Below are 17,152 nucleotides of genomic sequence, written 5' to 3' on the forward strand. Positions count from 1 at the left end.
GAAAGCTAAGGCCACAAAAAATTAAATATCCAGGACCTCAAAGTTAACACCTCTGCAGTATTAAAAGCTAAGTCCTTCGCTGTCTACAAAGTTAACTTAAGACGCCTGAAGTTGTATCAGCTTATAAAACAAAGTTTCTTCATTGGAATTACTTGCTGCTCAGATGACATCAGTGAATATAAGTATTTGATATAAATATAATTGCAAAGCATATTACAAATCATAATACCTATTAATCTGTATGAAACAATTGACGAATATGTGCATGAACAAAAGTATCAACAAAATAGAAGGATACAAACTATCGGTGTGAGAAATTTTCTTCTCTCCTGTAGAAACCTACTGAAATAGCCTCTCTTTATCAAAAAAATGTCCAAATACTAATGGGTATAAAAACTAATCATGCAAAAAATTAGAAAAATACTATTTTAATTAAAATGGTCTTTAAAATTACAACAGGGACAAATAAACTCCTATGAGAGTACACTGCACAATACTGAATGCAATTAATGACTCCTCAAACATTTGTTAAGTAAATAAATAAATAAATATACCAAAACATTGTATAGAAATATAAATACAATTCACACTTTATTTTGGTGCTGCCATAAACCAAATCAATATAAAAACCATATAGATTGACAGTACAAGCAGCCTGAAGAACCTGGGCGAAACGTGCATCGGGGTAGAGGGACACTCTTTGCTGGAGCTCCTCACTTTAATCATCATCATACCTAAGGTATTATTCTGATATGTATTGCCATATGTGAGAGGGTAATTGTTGTAATTTGACTTCTCTTTATACTTTAATATAACGTGTATGTCGTCTCTATACTATCTGCATGTTACTGGGGTATGTTTTATCAGCCCTACAGATGCTGTCAATTTATTTGAATTTTATATTGATTTGATTTATGGCAGCACCAAAATGAAGCCTTTGTTGTATTTAAATTTCTATACAAGGTTTTGGTATACTTATTTATTTATTTATTTATTCATTTATTTATTTAACAAATGTTTGAAGAATCACTAATTACATCCAGGATTGTGTAGTTTTCCCTCATAGGAGTTTATTTGTCCCTGTTGTAATTTTAAATATTTAATTAAAAATACTATTTTTCTATTTTTTTTGCATGATTATCTTGTATACCCATTAGTTGTATGGAAATTTCTTTGATAAAGAGAGGCTATTTCAATAGGTTTCTACAGGAGTGATGAAAGTCATGTCTGTGATTAAGGAGCAATCCGAAACGCGTAAGCATGGGCCCTGAGTTGGCCCTTATCATTGGGACTTATGTTTTAAAACTTTTTGTGCGCATAATTTTCTAATAAATTTGGATACCACTTTTAAGGAAGAACCTGATGCTGGATTTCCTTTTTACCTCATGTACATATTTCAATAAAATATATTTTAATTTTTTTGCATGAATATAACAATCAGTATATGGTCACTTATGGGGTTCTGGTTAATGAAATAGCCTCTCATCAGTAAGAAAATAGCAAATTTGCTCTGGAAAAATCCAGATATGTTACATGAGAATTTATGTATGGATATAAAGCAGATTCCACCCTTTCCATTAAATTTTATACAAAATTATATGTATAGCCATCACAAATTTGCTGTGGATATACATTGGAAAATCGGCATTGTAATACAAAATACTTGCTAATTGATCTCTTACCGCTGAAGCCTGTTTTCACCTTCCTGCTAGATCCACATTTTAAAATTCTGACCAGTCACTTTATGTAGTATTAACTCGAGAGCCCTTCAAGGGATCTCAGCGATCCTAACACAGTTTTTTCATGGTACATTTTACTTTCTTATAGTGGCCAATTTAGGGGGAAAATAAATATGTTTCTTTGTGAAAATATAAGAATTTTTGAAAATGTCACAATTTTCAAACATTCTCTATTTATGTCCTTAAGCCTGAGAGTTATGTCACACAAAATAGTTAATTAATAACATTCCCTTGTGTCTACTTTACATTGGCAACATTTTTGAAAAAACATTTTTCTGTTAGGAAGTTAAAAGGATTAAAATATTATCAGAAATGACTAATTTTTTTCCATCTAAATTTACTAAACCCATTTTTATAGGGAGCACATCACATTTGAAGTAACTTGGAGGGGCTAAATGACAAAAAATACTCAAAGATGACTCCATTTTAAAAATTGCATCCCTCAATGGTTCCAAAAACACATCCAAGAAGTTTATTAATCCTTTAACTGCTTCACAGGATTTAAAGCAATGTGGAAGGTAAAAAAATTAAATGTTACTTTTTCCACAAAAATATTGCTTTAGCTCCAAATTTTGCATTTTCACAAGGAGAACAGGAGAAAATGAAATATACAATTTGTTGTGCAATTTTCTCTTATACTCCATATGTGGTGTAAAACTATTGTTGGGCGCACAGCAGGGCTTGGAAGGAAGGAGCCCCATTTGACTTTTGGACTGCAAAATCAGCTGGAATCAGAACCCTTGGTGTGCATAAACATTAGAAACCCTCCACAAGTCACTTCATTTTGGAAACTAGACCCCTCAAGGAATTTATCTAGATTTGTGGTGAGCACATTGAACCCCCAGGTGCATCACAGAATTTTATGACGTTGAACCATGAAAATAACAAATCACATTTGCCTCACAAAAATGTTATTTTAGCCTTATTTCACAAGGGTAACAGGAGTAAATGCACCATACAAATTCTTGAGCAAGTTCTCTTGAGTACACCAATACCCCAAAGGTGGTGGAAACTACTGTTTGGGGACACAACGAGGCTTGGAAGAGAAGGAACGCCATTTGACTTTTGGAATACAAAATTGTCTGGAATCGATGATATACACCATGTCGTGTTTGGACAGCCTTTGATGTGCCTAAACAGTAGAAAACTTCCTCAAGTCACCCCATTTTGGAAACTAGACAACTTAAGATATTTATCTAGATGCAGGGATCAGAAGGGAGGGAGCGCCATTTTAGCTGGAATAGATTCTGGATGGCATGTCACATTTGAAGATCCGCTGACATAACGAAGCATTAGAAACCCCCCACAAGTGACCCCTTTCTGGATAATACACCTCTCAGAGAATTCATCTAGTAGTGTAATGAGCAATTTTAACCTTTTTAACCCTTTCTGCTGAGTTTGGCAATATCTTACATGTGGTCAACAACTACTTTTGAGGCACAGTGCAAAGATAAGACGGGAAGGAGTGCCATATTGCAGTTCAGATTTAGTTGGAATGGTTCGTGGGTGCCATGTTACATTGGCACCTGACATGCCAGAAAAGCAGATCCTTCTATATTTTTACAAATACAACCCTCAATTAATTCATCTAGGGCAGTGAGCATATTGACACTACAGGTGTGTCACAAAACTTTAGATATTGGGAGGTGAAGAAAAAATAATTACATTTTTACCATGAAAATGTTGTTTTAGCCAAATACTCTATTTCCAATTTTTACAAGGGAAATAAGTAAAAAAGTCCTCATCATATGTCACACAATTTCTAGTGAATGTGGCAATACCCCAAATATAACTGTACAGTACTGTTTGGTCACACAACAGGGCTGAGGAGGGAAAGAGCACCATTTGATTTTTGGAGCACAGATTTTCCTTTGAATAGTGCGCGCACTCTATTAGCAGAACCCCTAAGTGTCAGAAGAGCAGAAAATGGACCATAAATTTAATTTCTCCTGAGTACCCCAATATCCCATATGTGGTTGAAAAGTACTTTTGAGGCACAGTACATATTAATATGTCATATTTATTATTTATGTTTATTATTAATATTTGTTTTAATTAATGTATATATATATATATACATATATATATATATATATATATATATATAAAGCTGAGTGTATATGTGTGTGTGTATGTATGTATGTATGTCCGCTAAAGGAATCCGCACCGTCGCATTTACAATCACAAAATTTTGCACTGACGCCTCATGTGATTCGGGGAATGTCATAGACTATGTTTTGACGGTAAACTTTAACCCCGTGCTTTACAGTTACTCTCCATAATCCTGCCTCCAAGAAACTGAATGGAGGTGGGAGCTACAGGCTATTAATAGCAACTCTCAGTGGTTGCTATAGGAACAAAATAAACTGTTAGTATAAGAAGCTTATGTGTGAGGTAATAAGATGTCGGTGGGAAGATGGATAGAGAGAGACAGAAAAAGACAGACAGACAGAGACACAGACAGAGACACAGACAGAGACAGATGGGGAAAGAGACAGTCCTGGAAAGAGACAGATGGGGAAAGAGACAGACCTGGAAAGAGACAGTCCTGGAAAGAGACAGCCCGGCAAAAAGACAGCCTGGCAAAAACACAGACCGGGAAAGAGACATATCGGGAAAGAGACAGATGGGGAAAGGGATAGATGGGAAAAGAGACAGCCCTGGAAAGAGACAACCCTGGAAAGAGACAGCCCTGTAAAGAGACAGCCCTGGAAAAAGACAGCCGGAGAAAGAGACAGCCGGACAAAGAGACAGCCGGGGAAAGAGACAGACAGGGAAAGAGACAGACAGGGAAAGAGACAGACAGGGAAAGAGACAGACAGGGAAAGAGACATACCTGGAAAGAGGCAGACCTGGAAAGAGACAGATGGAAAGAGACAGACATGGAAAGAAAGAGACAGACACACAGAGACAGACACAGAGGTAGAGAGAGACAGACAGACAGAGATGGAGACAGATAGACTGATACAAATACAGACAGAGAGATAGAAAAAGACAGACATAGACACAGACAGACAAGGAAAGAGACAGACAGAGAGACAGACAGACAGCGACACACAGACAGAGACTGGGAGAGAGACAAAGAGACAGTTACTATCCCGGGCAATGCCCGGGTGCTACAGCTAGTATATATATATTTTTATAATAAGTACAGTTTGGAATTTTTAGTGCTGAAGTGCACATTTAATGCTGGCTTTTTATTTTTCTTCATTGAATTGGTCGGTGGTTGACCTCCACCTTGCTATGCACCCCAATTTGGGATGTATTCCATCTGTCTAGATTTTGGCGGTTGGTGACTGTTCACATTAAGTCATCAGGCCTTGTCCACAGGCTATTTACTTCATGCAGCATTTGCTTGGACCTGTCCCGCCCACAGCCATGACTCAGTCATGGGTACGGGATTGAAATAGACCAGGTGAGTGCTGCTAAGAGCAGTTCTACTATTCATATGTGAGGCCGTATGGCACATTTTATAAAAATATTTTAGTGTAGGACTGCCTCAAATGAGATTTGCCGTGACGTGGCGAAGCAGCTCAAGAAATTGCAATTTTTTGCCAAAAATCTCAAAATTTTTTTATAATAAGTACAGTTTGGAATTTTAGTGCTGAAGTGTACATTTGGTGCTGGCTTTCTGTTTTTCTTCAGGGAAAGAGACAGACCTGGAAAGAGACAGACCTGGAAAGAGACAGATGGGAAAGAGACAGACATGGAAAAAGAGAGACAGACAGACACACAGAGACAGACACAGAAGTAGAGAGATACAGACAGATAGAGATGGAGACAGATAGACTGATACAAATACAGACAGAGAGATAGAAAAAGACAGACATAGACACAGACAGACAAGGAAAGAGACAGACAGGGAGACAGACAGACAGCGACACACAGACAGAGACTGGGAGAGAGACAAAGAGACAGTTACTATCCCGGGCAATGCCCGGGTGCTACAGCTAGTATATATATATTTTTATAATAAGTACAGTTTGGAATTTTTAGTGCTAAAGTGCACATTTAATGCTGGCTTTTTATTTTTCTTCATTGAATTGGTCGGTGGCTGACCCCCACCTTGCTATGCACCCCAATTTGGGATGTATTCCACCTGTCTAGATTTTGGCGGTTGGTGACTGTTCACATTCAGTCATCAGGCCCTGTCAACAGGCTATTTACTTCATGCAGCATTTGCTTGGACCTGGCCCGCCCACAGCCATGATTCAGTCATGGGTACGGCATTGAAATAGACCAGGTGAGTGCCGCTAAGAGCAGTTCTACTATTCATATGTGAGGCCGTTTGGCACATTTTATAAAAATATTTTAGTGTAGGACTGCCTCAAATGAGATTTGCCGTGACGTGGCGGGGCAGCTCAAGAAATTGCAATTTTTTGCCAAAAATCTCAAAATTTTTTTATAATAAGTACAGTTTGGAATTTTAATGCTGAAGTGCACATTTAGTGCTGGCTTTCTGTTTTTCTTCATTGACTTGGTCTGTGGTTGACCTTCACCTTGCTATGCACCCCAATTTGGGATGTATTCCATCTGTCTAGATTTTGGCGGTTGGTGACTGTTCACATTAAGTCATCAGGCCTTGTCCACAGGCTATTTACTTCATGCAGCATTTGCTTTGATTTGTTATTTATTTAACAAATGTTTGAAGAATCACTAATTACATCCAGGATTGTGTAGTTTTCCCTCATAGGAGTTTATTTGTCCCTGTTGTAATTTTAAAGACCATATTTAATTAAAAATACTATTTTTCTATTTTTTTGCATGATTATCTTGTATACCCATTAGTTGTATGGAAATTTTTTTGATAAAGAGAGGCTATTTCAATAGGTTTCTACAGGAGAGATGAAAGTCATGTCTGTGATTAAGGAGCAATCCGAAACGCGTAAGCATGGGCCCTTAGTTGGCCCTTATCATTGGGACTTATGTTTTAAAACTTTTTGTGCGCATAATTTTCTAATAAATTTGGATACCACTTTTAAGGAAGAACCTGATGCTGGATTTCCTTTATACCTCATGTACATATTTCAATAAAATATATTTTAATTTTTTTGCATGAATATAACAATCAGTATATGGTCACTTATGGGGTTCTGGTTAATGAAATAGCCTCTCATCAGTAAGAAAATAGCAAATTTGCTCTGGAAAAATCCAGATATGTTACATGAGAATTTATGTATGGATATAAAGCAGATTCCAACCTTTCCATTAAATTTTACACAAAATTATATGTATAGCCATCACAAATTTGCTGTGGATATACATTGGAAAATCGGCATTTTAATACAAAATACTTGCTAATTGACCTCTTACCGCTGAAGCCTGTTTTCACCTTCCTGCTAGATCCACGTTTTAAAATTCTGACCAGTCACTTTATGTAGTATTAACTCGAGAGCCCTTCAAGGGATCTCAGTGATCCTAACACTGTTTTTTCATGGTACATTTTACTTCCTTATAGTGGCCAATTTAGGGGGAAAATAAATATGTTTCTTTGTGAAAATATAAGAATTTTTGAAAATGTCACAATTTTCAAACATTCTCTATTTATGTCCTTAAGCCTGAGAGTTATGTCACACAAAATAGTTAATAAATAACATTCCCTTGTGTCTACTTTACATTGGCAACATTTTTGAAAAAACATTTTTCTGTTAGGAAGTTAAAAGGATTAAAATATTATCAGAAATGACTAATTTTTTTCCATCTAAATTTACTAAACCCTTTTTTTAGGGAGCACATCACATTTGAAGTAACTTGGAGGGGCTAAATGACAAAAAATACTCAAAGATGACTCCATTTTAAAAATTGCATCGATCAATGGTCCCAAAAACACATCCAAGAAGTTTATTAATCCTTTAACTGCTTCACAGGATTTAAAGCAATGTGGAAGGTAAAAAAATTAAATGTTACTTGTTCCACAAAAATATTGCTTTAGCCCCAAATTTTGCATTTTCACAAGGGGAACAGGAGAAAATGGAATATACAATTTGTTGTGCAATTTTCTCTTATAATCCATATGTGGTGTAAAACTATTGTTGGGCGCACAGCAGGGCTTGGAAGGAAGGAGCCCCATTTGACTTTTGGACTGCAAAATCAGCTGGAATCAGAACCCTTGGTGTGGATAAACATTAGAAACCCTCCACAAGTCACTTCATTTTGGAAACTAGACCCCTCAAGGAATTTATCTAGATTTGTGGTGAGCAGATTGAACCCCCAGGTGCATCACAGAATTTTATGACATTGAACCATGAAAATAACAAATCACATTTGCCTCACAAAAATGTTATTTTAGCCTTAAATTTTTAATTTTCACAAGGGTAACAGGAGTAAATGCACCATACAAATTCTTGAGCAAGTTCTCTTGAGTACACCAATACCCCAAAGGTGGTGGAAACTACTGTTTGGGCACACAACGAGGCTTGGAAGAGAAGGAACGCCATTTGACTTTTGGAATGCAAAATTGTCTGGAATCGATGATGGACACCATGTCGTGTTTGGAGAGCCTTTGATGTGCCTAAACAGTAGAAACCTACCTCAAGTCACCCCATTTTGGAAACTAGACAACTTAAGATATTTATCTAGATGCAGGGCTCAGAAGGGAGGGAGCGCCATTTTAGCTTGAATAGATTCTGGATGGCATGTCACATTTGAAGATCCGCTGACATAACGAAGCATTAGAAACCCCCCACAAGTGACCCCTTTCTGGATAATACACCTCTCAGAGAATTCATCTAGTAGTGTAGTGAGTAATTTTAACCTTTTTAACCCTTTGTGCTGAGTTCGGCAATATCTTACATGTGGTCAACAACTACTTTTGAGGCACAGTGCAAAGATAAGACGGGAAGGAGTGCCATATTGCAGTTCAGAGTTAGTTGGAATGGTTCGTGGGTGCCATGTTACATTGGCACTTGACATGCCAGAAAAGCAGATCCTTCTATATTTTTACAAACACAACCCTCAATTAATTCATCTAGGGCAGTGAGCATATTGACACTACAGGTGTGTCACAAAACTTTAGATTTTGGGAGGTGAAGAAAAAATAATTACATTTTTACCATGAAAATGTTGTTTTAGCCAAATACTCTATTTCCAATTTTTACAAGGGAAATAAGTAAAAAAGTCCTCATCATATGTCACACAATTTCTAGTGAATGTGGCAATACCCCAAATATAACTGAACAGTACTGTTTGGTCACACCACAGGGCTGAGGAGGGATAGAGCACCATTTGATTTTTGGAGCACAGATTTTCCTTTGAATAGTGCGCGCACTCTATTAGCAGAACCCCTAAGTGTCAGAAGAGCAGAAAATGGACCATAAATTTAATTTCTCCTGAGTACCCCAATATCCCATATGTGGTTGAAAAGTACTTTTGAGGCACAGTACATATTAATATGTCATATTTATTATTTATGTTTATTATTAATATTTGTTTTAATTAATATATATATATATATATATATATATATAAAGCTGAGTATATATGTGTGTGTGTGTGTATATGTATGTATGTATGTCCGCTAAAGGAATCCGCACCGTCGCATTTACAATCACAAAATTTTGCACAACTGCCTCATGTGACTCGGGGAATGTCATAGACTATGTTTTGATGGGAAACTTTAACCCCGCGCTTTACAGTTACTCTCCATAATCCTGCCTCCAAGAAACTGAATGGAGGTGGGAGCTACAGGCTATTAATAGCAACTCTCAGTGGTTGCTATAGGAACAAAATAAACTGTTAGTATAAGAAGCTTATGTGTGAGGTAATAAGGTGTCGGTGGGAAGATGGATAGAGAGAGACAGAAAAAGACAGACAGACAGAGACACAGACAGAGACAGATGGGGAAAGAGACAGACCTGGAAAGAGACAGTCCTGGAAAGAGACAGCCCGGCAAAAAGACAGCCTGGCAAAAACACAGACCGGGAAAGAGACATATCGGGAAAGAGACAGATGGGGACAGAGACAGATGGGAAAAGAGACAGCCCTGGAAAGAGACAACCCTGGAAAGAGACAACCCTGGAAAGAGACAACCCTGGAAAGAGACAACCCTGGAAAGAGACAACCCTGGAAAGAGACAGCCCTGGAAAGAGACAGATGGGAAAGAGACAGACATGGAAAGAAAGAGACAGACACACAGAGACAGACACAGAGGTAGAGAGAGACAGACAGACAGAGATGGAGACAGATAGACTGATACAAATACAGACAGAGAGATAGAAAAAGACAGACAGACACAGACAGACAAGGAAAGAGACAGACAGAGAGACAGACAGACAGCGACACACAGACAGAGACTGGGAGAGAGACAAAGAGACAGTTACTATCCCGGGCAATGCCCGGGTGCTACAGCTAGTATATATATATTTTTATAATAAGTACAGTTTGGAATTTTTAGTGCTGAAGTGCACATTTAATGCTGGCTTTTTATTTTTCTTCATTGAATTGGTCGGTGGCTGACCCCCACCTTGCTATGCACCCCAATTTGGGATGTATTCCACCTGTCTAGATTTTGGAGGTTGGTGACTGTTCACATTCAGTCATCAGGCCCTGTCCACAGGCTGTTTACTTCATGCAGCATTTGCTTGGACCTGTCCCGCCCACAGCCATGATTCAGTCATGGGTACGGCATTGAAATAGACCAGGTGAGTGCCGCTAAGAGCAGTTCTACTATTCATATGTGAGGCCGTTTGGCACATTTTATAAAAATATTTTAGTGTAGGACTGTGTTACGAGGGGGTCCCGGGGAAGCGTGCCAAGATGGGAAATGGACAGCTTCCGCCGGTCAAGGTCCACTGTGCGGTGTAAGGGACCGCTGCTATGGTCAGGAAAGAGTGAGCGGGTTGCTACTAGTGATTGTCTGGAACGTCACAGACGATCTATGTACACCGGTACGCCCTAACCCGTGAGGGTTGTATGGCTCGGGGCTTCTCGTACGGTGTACCTGTTGCACGGGGACGCACAGAGGTGCCTACGCACGTGTGCCAGCGGGAGTCACAGGATATGGCACGAGGGTAGCACAGAGGTGCCCACGCACGTGTGCTTTCAATAACCAGGTGAGTCCGGTGGAGACTCGAGGAGCTCACCTGGGACAGGAACACGGCCTGTTGAAGGAGATACTGCCGGAGCAGCAAGGCAGGAACACGGCCTGCAAACCAGGTGCTGCCTGAGCAGCAAGGGCAAAGCCCACGAAAGACAATGACGTCTGTACAGTGGCGTGGCAGCCCGCTGCCAGACATCCAAACATAGAAGGACGGTCGCGCGCCGCCATGATGGCAGGAGGGGTTTTTATGGAGATGTAGCTCCAGCCAAGGGCGGGCGTGAGACGGATGTGACCCAATCATGATCTGTGACGTCCTGGCCCAGCCAGTCAGGATTCAGCACATCACCAGCCTCGTTATCTGGCCGTGTGATACCAGTGAGCGAATCAGAAGACGTCACGTGGGGCACATGCTCAACCTCCTGCCTCTGGGTCATAAAGGCGGGATCTTCGGTTTCACAATGTGCAGAGCTAAGGGAAGTCTTGCTGCTTCCCTGAGCATCTATCCTTTGCACACTGTGCAACCACTCCGACCCTCTGCAATGCTGAGCAGGAGGACACGTGGCAGGCAAGGGATGGGAGACCACTCCATTCCTTACAAGGAGTAAACCACTAGGTGTCACCCTTCTGCTGCATCTAGGAGGAGGAAACTCCTGCAGTCTCCCAGGCCTTTGGCGCTGCTGAGCAAGAGGGCTCGCGGCAGACAAGGAATGGGGGACCACCTCATTCCTTGCAAGAGGAGAGCCACGAGATGTAACATTACCCCCCCGTCTAGGGCCCCCCCGCCGCCTGTGCTCAAAGGCTGCTACCAAACCCGGAGCGTGGACATGATCCTCCAATTCCCAGGTCCTATGCTTCGGTCCACGACCGACCCACTCCACGAGGAAGTACCTCTTGCCCTGAACGATTTTTGTTTTAACCAACCTCGCTACTTCAGGGTTGTCGGACGAGGAGTCGGCCGTCGGCCACCAATCATGCCTGGCCTCTAGAACTCTGGTCCTTTTGGACCTGAAGAGGCCCACGACCTTGGAGGTATGGTCCCAGGAAAGTACATCGTTCCATAACCTAGGGGGAACGAGGGTCTGGCCAGGTGGCACCAGGTCTAGGGGAGTGGGTGACCCGGTGGTCCCGAGGTGTTCTTTACATGACCCTGCCCAGGACGAGATCTCCCCTGTTGTCCAGTTGAGTATCGGAGCATGCCGTTTCAACCAGGGGAGTCCTAGTAGGATCTCATCCGTCCCTTCTGGAAGCACCAGAAAGGACACCTGCTCATGGTGGCCTGGTGGTACATCCATCCTGAGAGGGACGGTGATCTGGGTAATGGGTTTGGCAAGTAGGGACCCGTTGACTACCTGGACACTGATTGGTTTAGGCAACAGGACCAGGGGAACAGAGTACCTAGTTGCCAGGGAGGCTGAAATGAAATTGCCGTCAGCGCCAGTGTCTAAGCAAGTCAGGGCAGGGAAGACAGTGGTGCCGAACTGCAACTGGGCGCTGAGGGTTAATTTAGAAGGAGAGGCAGCGTCTAGGGCTCCTCCTCTGATGGAAACCAGACTTTGTCTCTTTTCCGATGGTTTTGAACATCGGGTAGCTACATGTCCCCTCTGCCCACAGGCAAAGCAAACGACCGGCGGCCGAGAGCCTGTGGTAGAGGAGACCACCTTGGAGACTTCCATGGGCTCCACAGAGTCATCAACAGAACTGGCTGGGAGACTGGTCTGGTGGGGAAGGAGAGTCAGAGGCTCTGTAGGCCAGGTAGACGTGGGTGCTGAAGAGACCTCGAGCCTCCGCTCCGCGTGGCGGATGTCTATGCGAGAAGCAAGCCGTATCAAGGCCTCTAAGGTGGTCGGTAGAGTTGAGCGCGGTTCGTGGTTCGTGGTTCTCCAGTTCTAGGCTCGAGTGATTTTTGGGCTGTTCGAGATCGAACTAGAACTCGAGCTTTTTGCTAAAAGCTCGATAGTTCTAGATACGTTCGAGAACGGTTCTAGCAGCAAAAAGCAGGGCTTTTTACAGCTACAGTGAGCAGGAGCCATCGCTGGCAGCCTGCCACAAGCTGGTAACCAAGATAAACATCGGGTATCCAAGCAAAGCGCTTTGGTTAGTAACCCGATGTTTATCTTAGTTACGTGCAGGAAGCCCACACTTTCCCGCTCAGCTCGCTCCACCCCCTCCTGCCCGCGGCATGTACACATACATACACATACACAAACACACACACACACACACATCCACCCCCCCCCCGCCCGCCCGCCCGCCCGCTCGCTCGCTCGCTCGCTCGCTCGGCTTACCTGCGGTGATGAAGTCCCGCCATCCCGACCTCAGCGCTGTCACTGTCCTCCATGGCCGCCGCTTGTCACATCACCTATCGCTTCCGACCCGAGACTGACACTGGCGGTGACGTCACGGACCTCTCGCGATACTTGATGTGAAGGCGCCGGTCATTGACCTCAGTGACAGGGGCTGTCAGTGTGCTGGAGATCAGCGCAGGTAATGTACCTCACTGACAGCAGCACTTGTCACCCCCCTGCAGTGACCTGGGCTGACCCATTGATGTTAGCTCAGGTCACTGCACTGCTCTCCCAGCCAATGGGGAACATCCTGCTCTTCATTGACTGGGACAGTGTGCATCGTCATGGCAACCCCTTGGATTACACCAGACCTGGATTTGTTTTTCAATCTAATAAATTGGTTAAAGAGGGAATGTTTTGGGGAGTGTTTTTTCAAATAAAAATGTGTTTGTCGTCTATTTTTTTTTTATTACTGACTGGGTTGGTGATGTCGGGTATCTGATAGACGCCTGACCTCACCAACCCCAGGGCTTGATGCCAGGTGACATTACACATCTGGTATTAACCCCAAATATTACCCCGTTTGCCACCGCACCAGGGCGCGGGATGAGCTGGGGCGAAGCACCAGGATTGGCGCATCTAATGGATGCGCCACTTCTGGGGCGGCTGCGGCCTGCTATTTTTAGGCTGGGGAGATTCCAATAACCATGGACCTCCCTAGTCTGAGAATATCAGGCCCCAGCTGTCTGCTTTACCTTGGCTGGTGATCCAATTTTGGGGGACCCCTACGTGTTTTTTTTTTTTAATTATTTATTTAATTTAAAATAACAGCGTGGGGTGCCCTCAGTTTTGGATTACCAGCCAAGGTGAGGTTGCCAGCTGTGGTCTGCAGGCTGCAGCCGTCTGCTTTACCCTAGCTGGCTACAAAACTAGGGGGAACCCTATGTCATTTTTTTTTCATTTTTTTGGCTAAATACAAAGCTAAGCACCCCTTAGTGCCACATGAAAGGTACCAAAGGGTGTTCCACTTTTTCTCCATTTTTTTCTCCACTTTCTCTCCACTTTTTCTCCACTTTTTCTCCATTTTTTTCTCCACTTATTCTCCACTTTTTCTCCTCTTATTCTCCACTTTTTCTCCACTTTTTCTCCACTTTTTCTCCTCTTATTCTCCACTTTTTCTCCACTTTTTCTCCACTTTTTCTCCATTTTTTTCTCCACTTTTTCTCCTCTTATGCTCCACTTTTTCTCCTCTTAATCTCCACTTTTTCTCCACTTTTTCTCCACTTTTTCTCCACTTTTTTCTCCACTTTTTCTCCTCTTATGCTCCACTTTTTCTCCACTTTTTCTCCACTTTTTCTCCACTTTTTCTCCTCTTAATCTCCACTTTTTCTCCTCTTATGCTCCACTTTTTCTCCACTTTTTCTCCACTTTTTCTCCACGTTTTCTCCACTTTTTTCTCCACTTTTTCTCCTCTTATGCTCCACTTTTTCTCCACTTTTTCTCCACTTTTTCTCCACTTTTTCTCCACTTTTTCTCCTCTTATTCTCCACTTTTTCTCCACTTTTTCTCCACTTTTTTCTCCACTTTTTCTCCTCTTAATCTCCACTTTTTCTTCACTTTTTCTCCACTTTTTTCTCCACTTTTTCTCCTCTTATGTTCCACTTATTCTCCACTTTTTCTCCACTTTTTCTCTACTTTTTCTATGGTCGGTCTACCCATTAGCTCTGCCATGCATAGTGTAGCTCTACACCTACTGCACATGTTACTTTATGATTGACATCTCTTTCGTACCAGAGCTGTCTAAGTCTACTCTGACCCCATATTTGTCATTACTATATTGTCCTTGTACTGTATTATGACATTTGTATCATGTGTTTCATTTCTTGCTGTGTTGCAATTTTTTTGCTGCATCCCAATTGTACCTCTACATTGTTCGAGTTTATGTTATTGTTCTCTCACTCTTATGTGATACTGATTATTGTCATTTTTCATGATTACATGCAGATAAGTCCAATCTGACGAAGGCTCAGGCCGAAACGTCATTTGTAACTTGTTTTGGACAAAAACATATATGCTTATGAAAAAAAAATTTTCTTAATACGGACCAATAAAGAGTGATTTTGCATTACTATCCGTTGTGACTTACTGACTTAGTCTGGGAGATATAGAGTGCCGAGGTTACTCACTAATTTTATCAATTATTACCTCTGAGCACCTATATACCAGTGAGCAGAGCTTCCTCTACAGTAGTTCTCCTGATTAGGCATGCCCTTACCTCATGAGCAGGGCATTGCAGCTTTGGTAGCAACCATTACGACATGGACTCTGCTGCTGTGGACCCGGGGAGAGTGAGTGCAGATTCATTGCACCCACACTCCTCACATGAAGGGTCCGCACTCCTAGAAAATGGGGGATACGTTCCCTGAGTGTCTCCCCCCCATATTCTAGACGGTCCAGAGTCGTCGTGGGACCCCTTTATTTTTTTTCTTACAATAAATTGGTGAAAGAGGAAATGTTTTGGGGACTGTTTTTTCAAATAAATTTCTTTTGTCGATTTTTTGTTTTTGTTAGTACTGACAGTTTATGATGTTGGGTATCTAATAGACGCCATGACATCACAAACTGCTGGGCTTGATCTCAGGTGACTTTACAGCTAGTATCAACCCGATTTATTACCCCGTTTGCCACTGCACCAGGGCACGGGATGAGCTGGGGTGAAGCGCCAGGATTGGCGCATCTAGTGGATGCGCCACGTCTGGGGTGCCTGCGGCCTGCTATTTTTAGGCTGTGAAGGCCCAATAACTATGGACCTTCCCACCCTGAGAATACCAGACCACAGCTGTCCGCTTTACCTTGGCTGGTGATCCAATTTGGGGGGTCCCCTACTTTTATTGTGTAATTATTAATATTTATAAAATAATTATAAAAAAGAGCCTGAGGGGACCTCCACATTGGATCCCCAACCACGGTAAAGCTGCCAGCTGTGGTTTTCAGGCTACAGCCGTCTGCTTTACCCTAGCTGGCTATCAAAAATGGGGGGACCCAACGTCATTTTTTTTTTTTAACTATTTTTTAAATAGAAAAAATTAATGGGCTTCCCTGTATTTTGATTGCCAACCAAGGTAACGGCAGGCAGATGGGGGTGGCAACCCATAGCTGTCTGCTTTATCTGCGCTGAGAATCAAAAATACCGCGGAGCGCTACGTCATTTTTTTAAAGATTTATTTTTACAGCACTGTGATGTCCAGCAATCAAAATACAGGGAAGCCCATTTTATTTTTAGTTATTTAAATAAATAATTAAAAAAAATATATGTTAGCTCCCACTGCATTTTTTGTATTGCTAGCTAAGGGTAATCCAAGCAGCTACTGGCTGCTAACCCCCACTGCTTGGTGTTACCTTCACTGGCAATGGAAAATCCAGGGAAGCATTTTTTTTTTTTTTGCCAAAAAGCTACAAAAAAAGGACGTGAGCTTCGCCATATTTTTGTATGCTAGCCAGGTATAGCAGGCAGGTGCTGGAAGAGTTGGATACAGCGCCAGAAGATGGCGCTTCTATGAAAATGCCATTTTCTGAGGTGGCTGCAGACTGCAATTCGCAGCAGTGGGGCCCAGAAAGCTCAGGCCAACCGGTGGTGCGGATTCCAATCCCAGCTGCCTAGTTGTACCTGGCTGGACACAAAAATGGGGCAAAGCCTACGTCATTTGTTTTCTAATTATTTCATGAAATTCATGAAATAATAAAAAAAGGGCTTCCCTTTATTTTTGGTTCCCAGCCGGGTACAAATAGGCAACTGGGGGTTGGGGGCAGCCGTACCTGCCTGCTGTACCTGGCTAGCATACAAAAATATGGCGAAGCCACATAATTTTTTCTGGGGGCAAAAAACTTCTGCATACAGTCCTGGATGGAGTATGCTGAGCCTTGTAGTTCTGCAGCTGCTGTCTGTCTGTATGGAGAAGAGCAGACAGCAGCTGCAGAACTACAAGGCTCAGCATACTCCATCCAGGACTGTATGCAGAAGTTTTTTGCCCACCAAAAAAATGACGTGGGCTTCGCCATATTTTTGTATGCTAGCCAGGTACAGCTGGCAG

The sequence above is a fragment of the Anomaloglossus baeobatrachus genome, chromosome 6 (genome assembly GCF_048569485.1).
Source record: "Anomaloglossus baeobatrachus isolate aAnoBae1 chromosome 6, aAnoBae1.hap1, whole genome shotgun sequence".
Lineage (NCBI taxonomy): Eukaryota > Metazoa > Chordata > Amphibia > Anura > Aromobatidae > Anomaloglossus > Anomaloglossus baeobatrachus.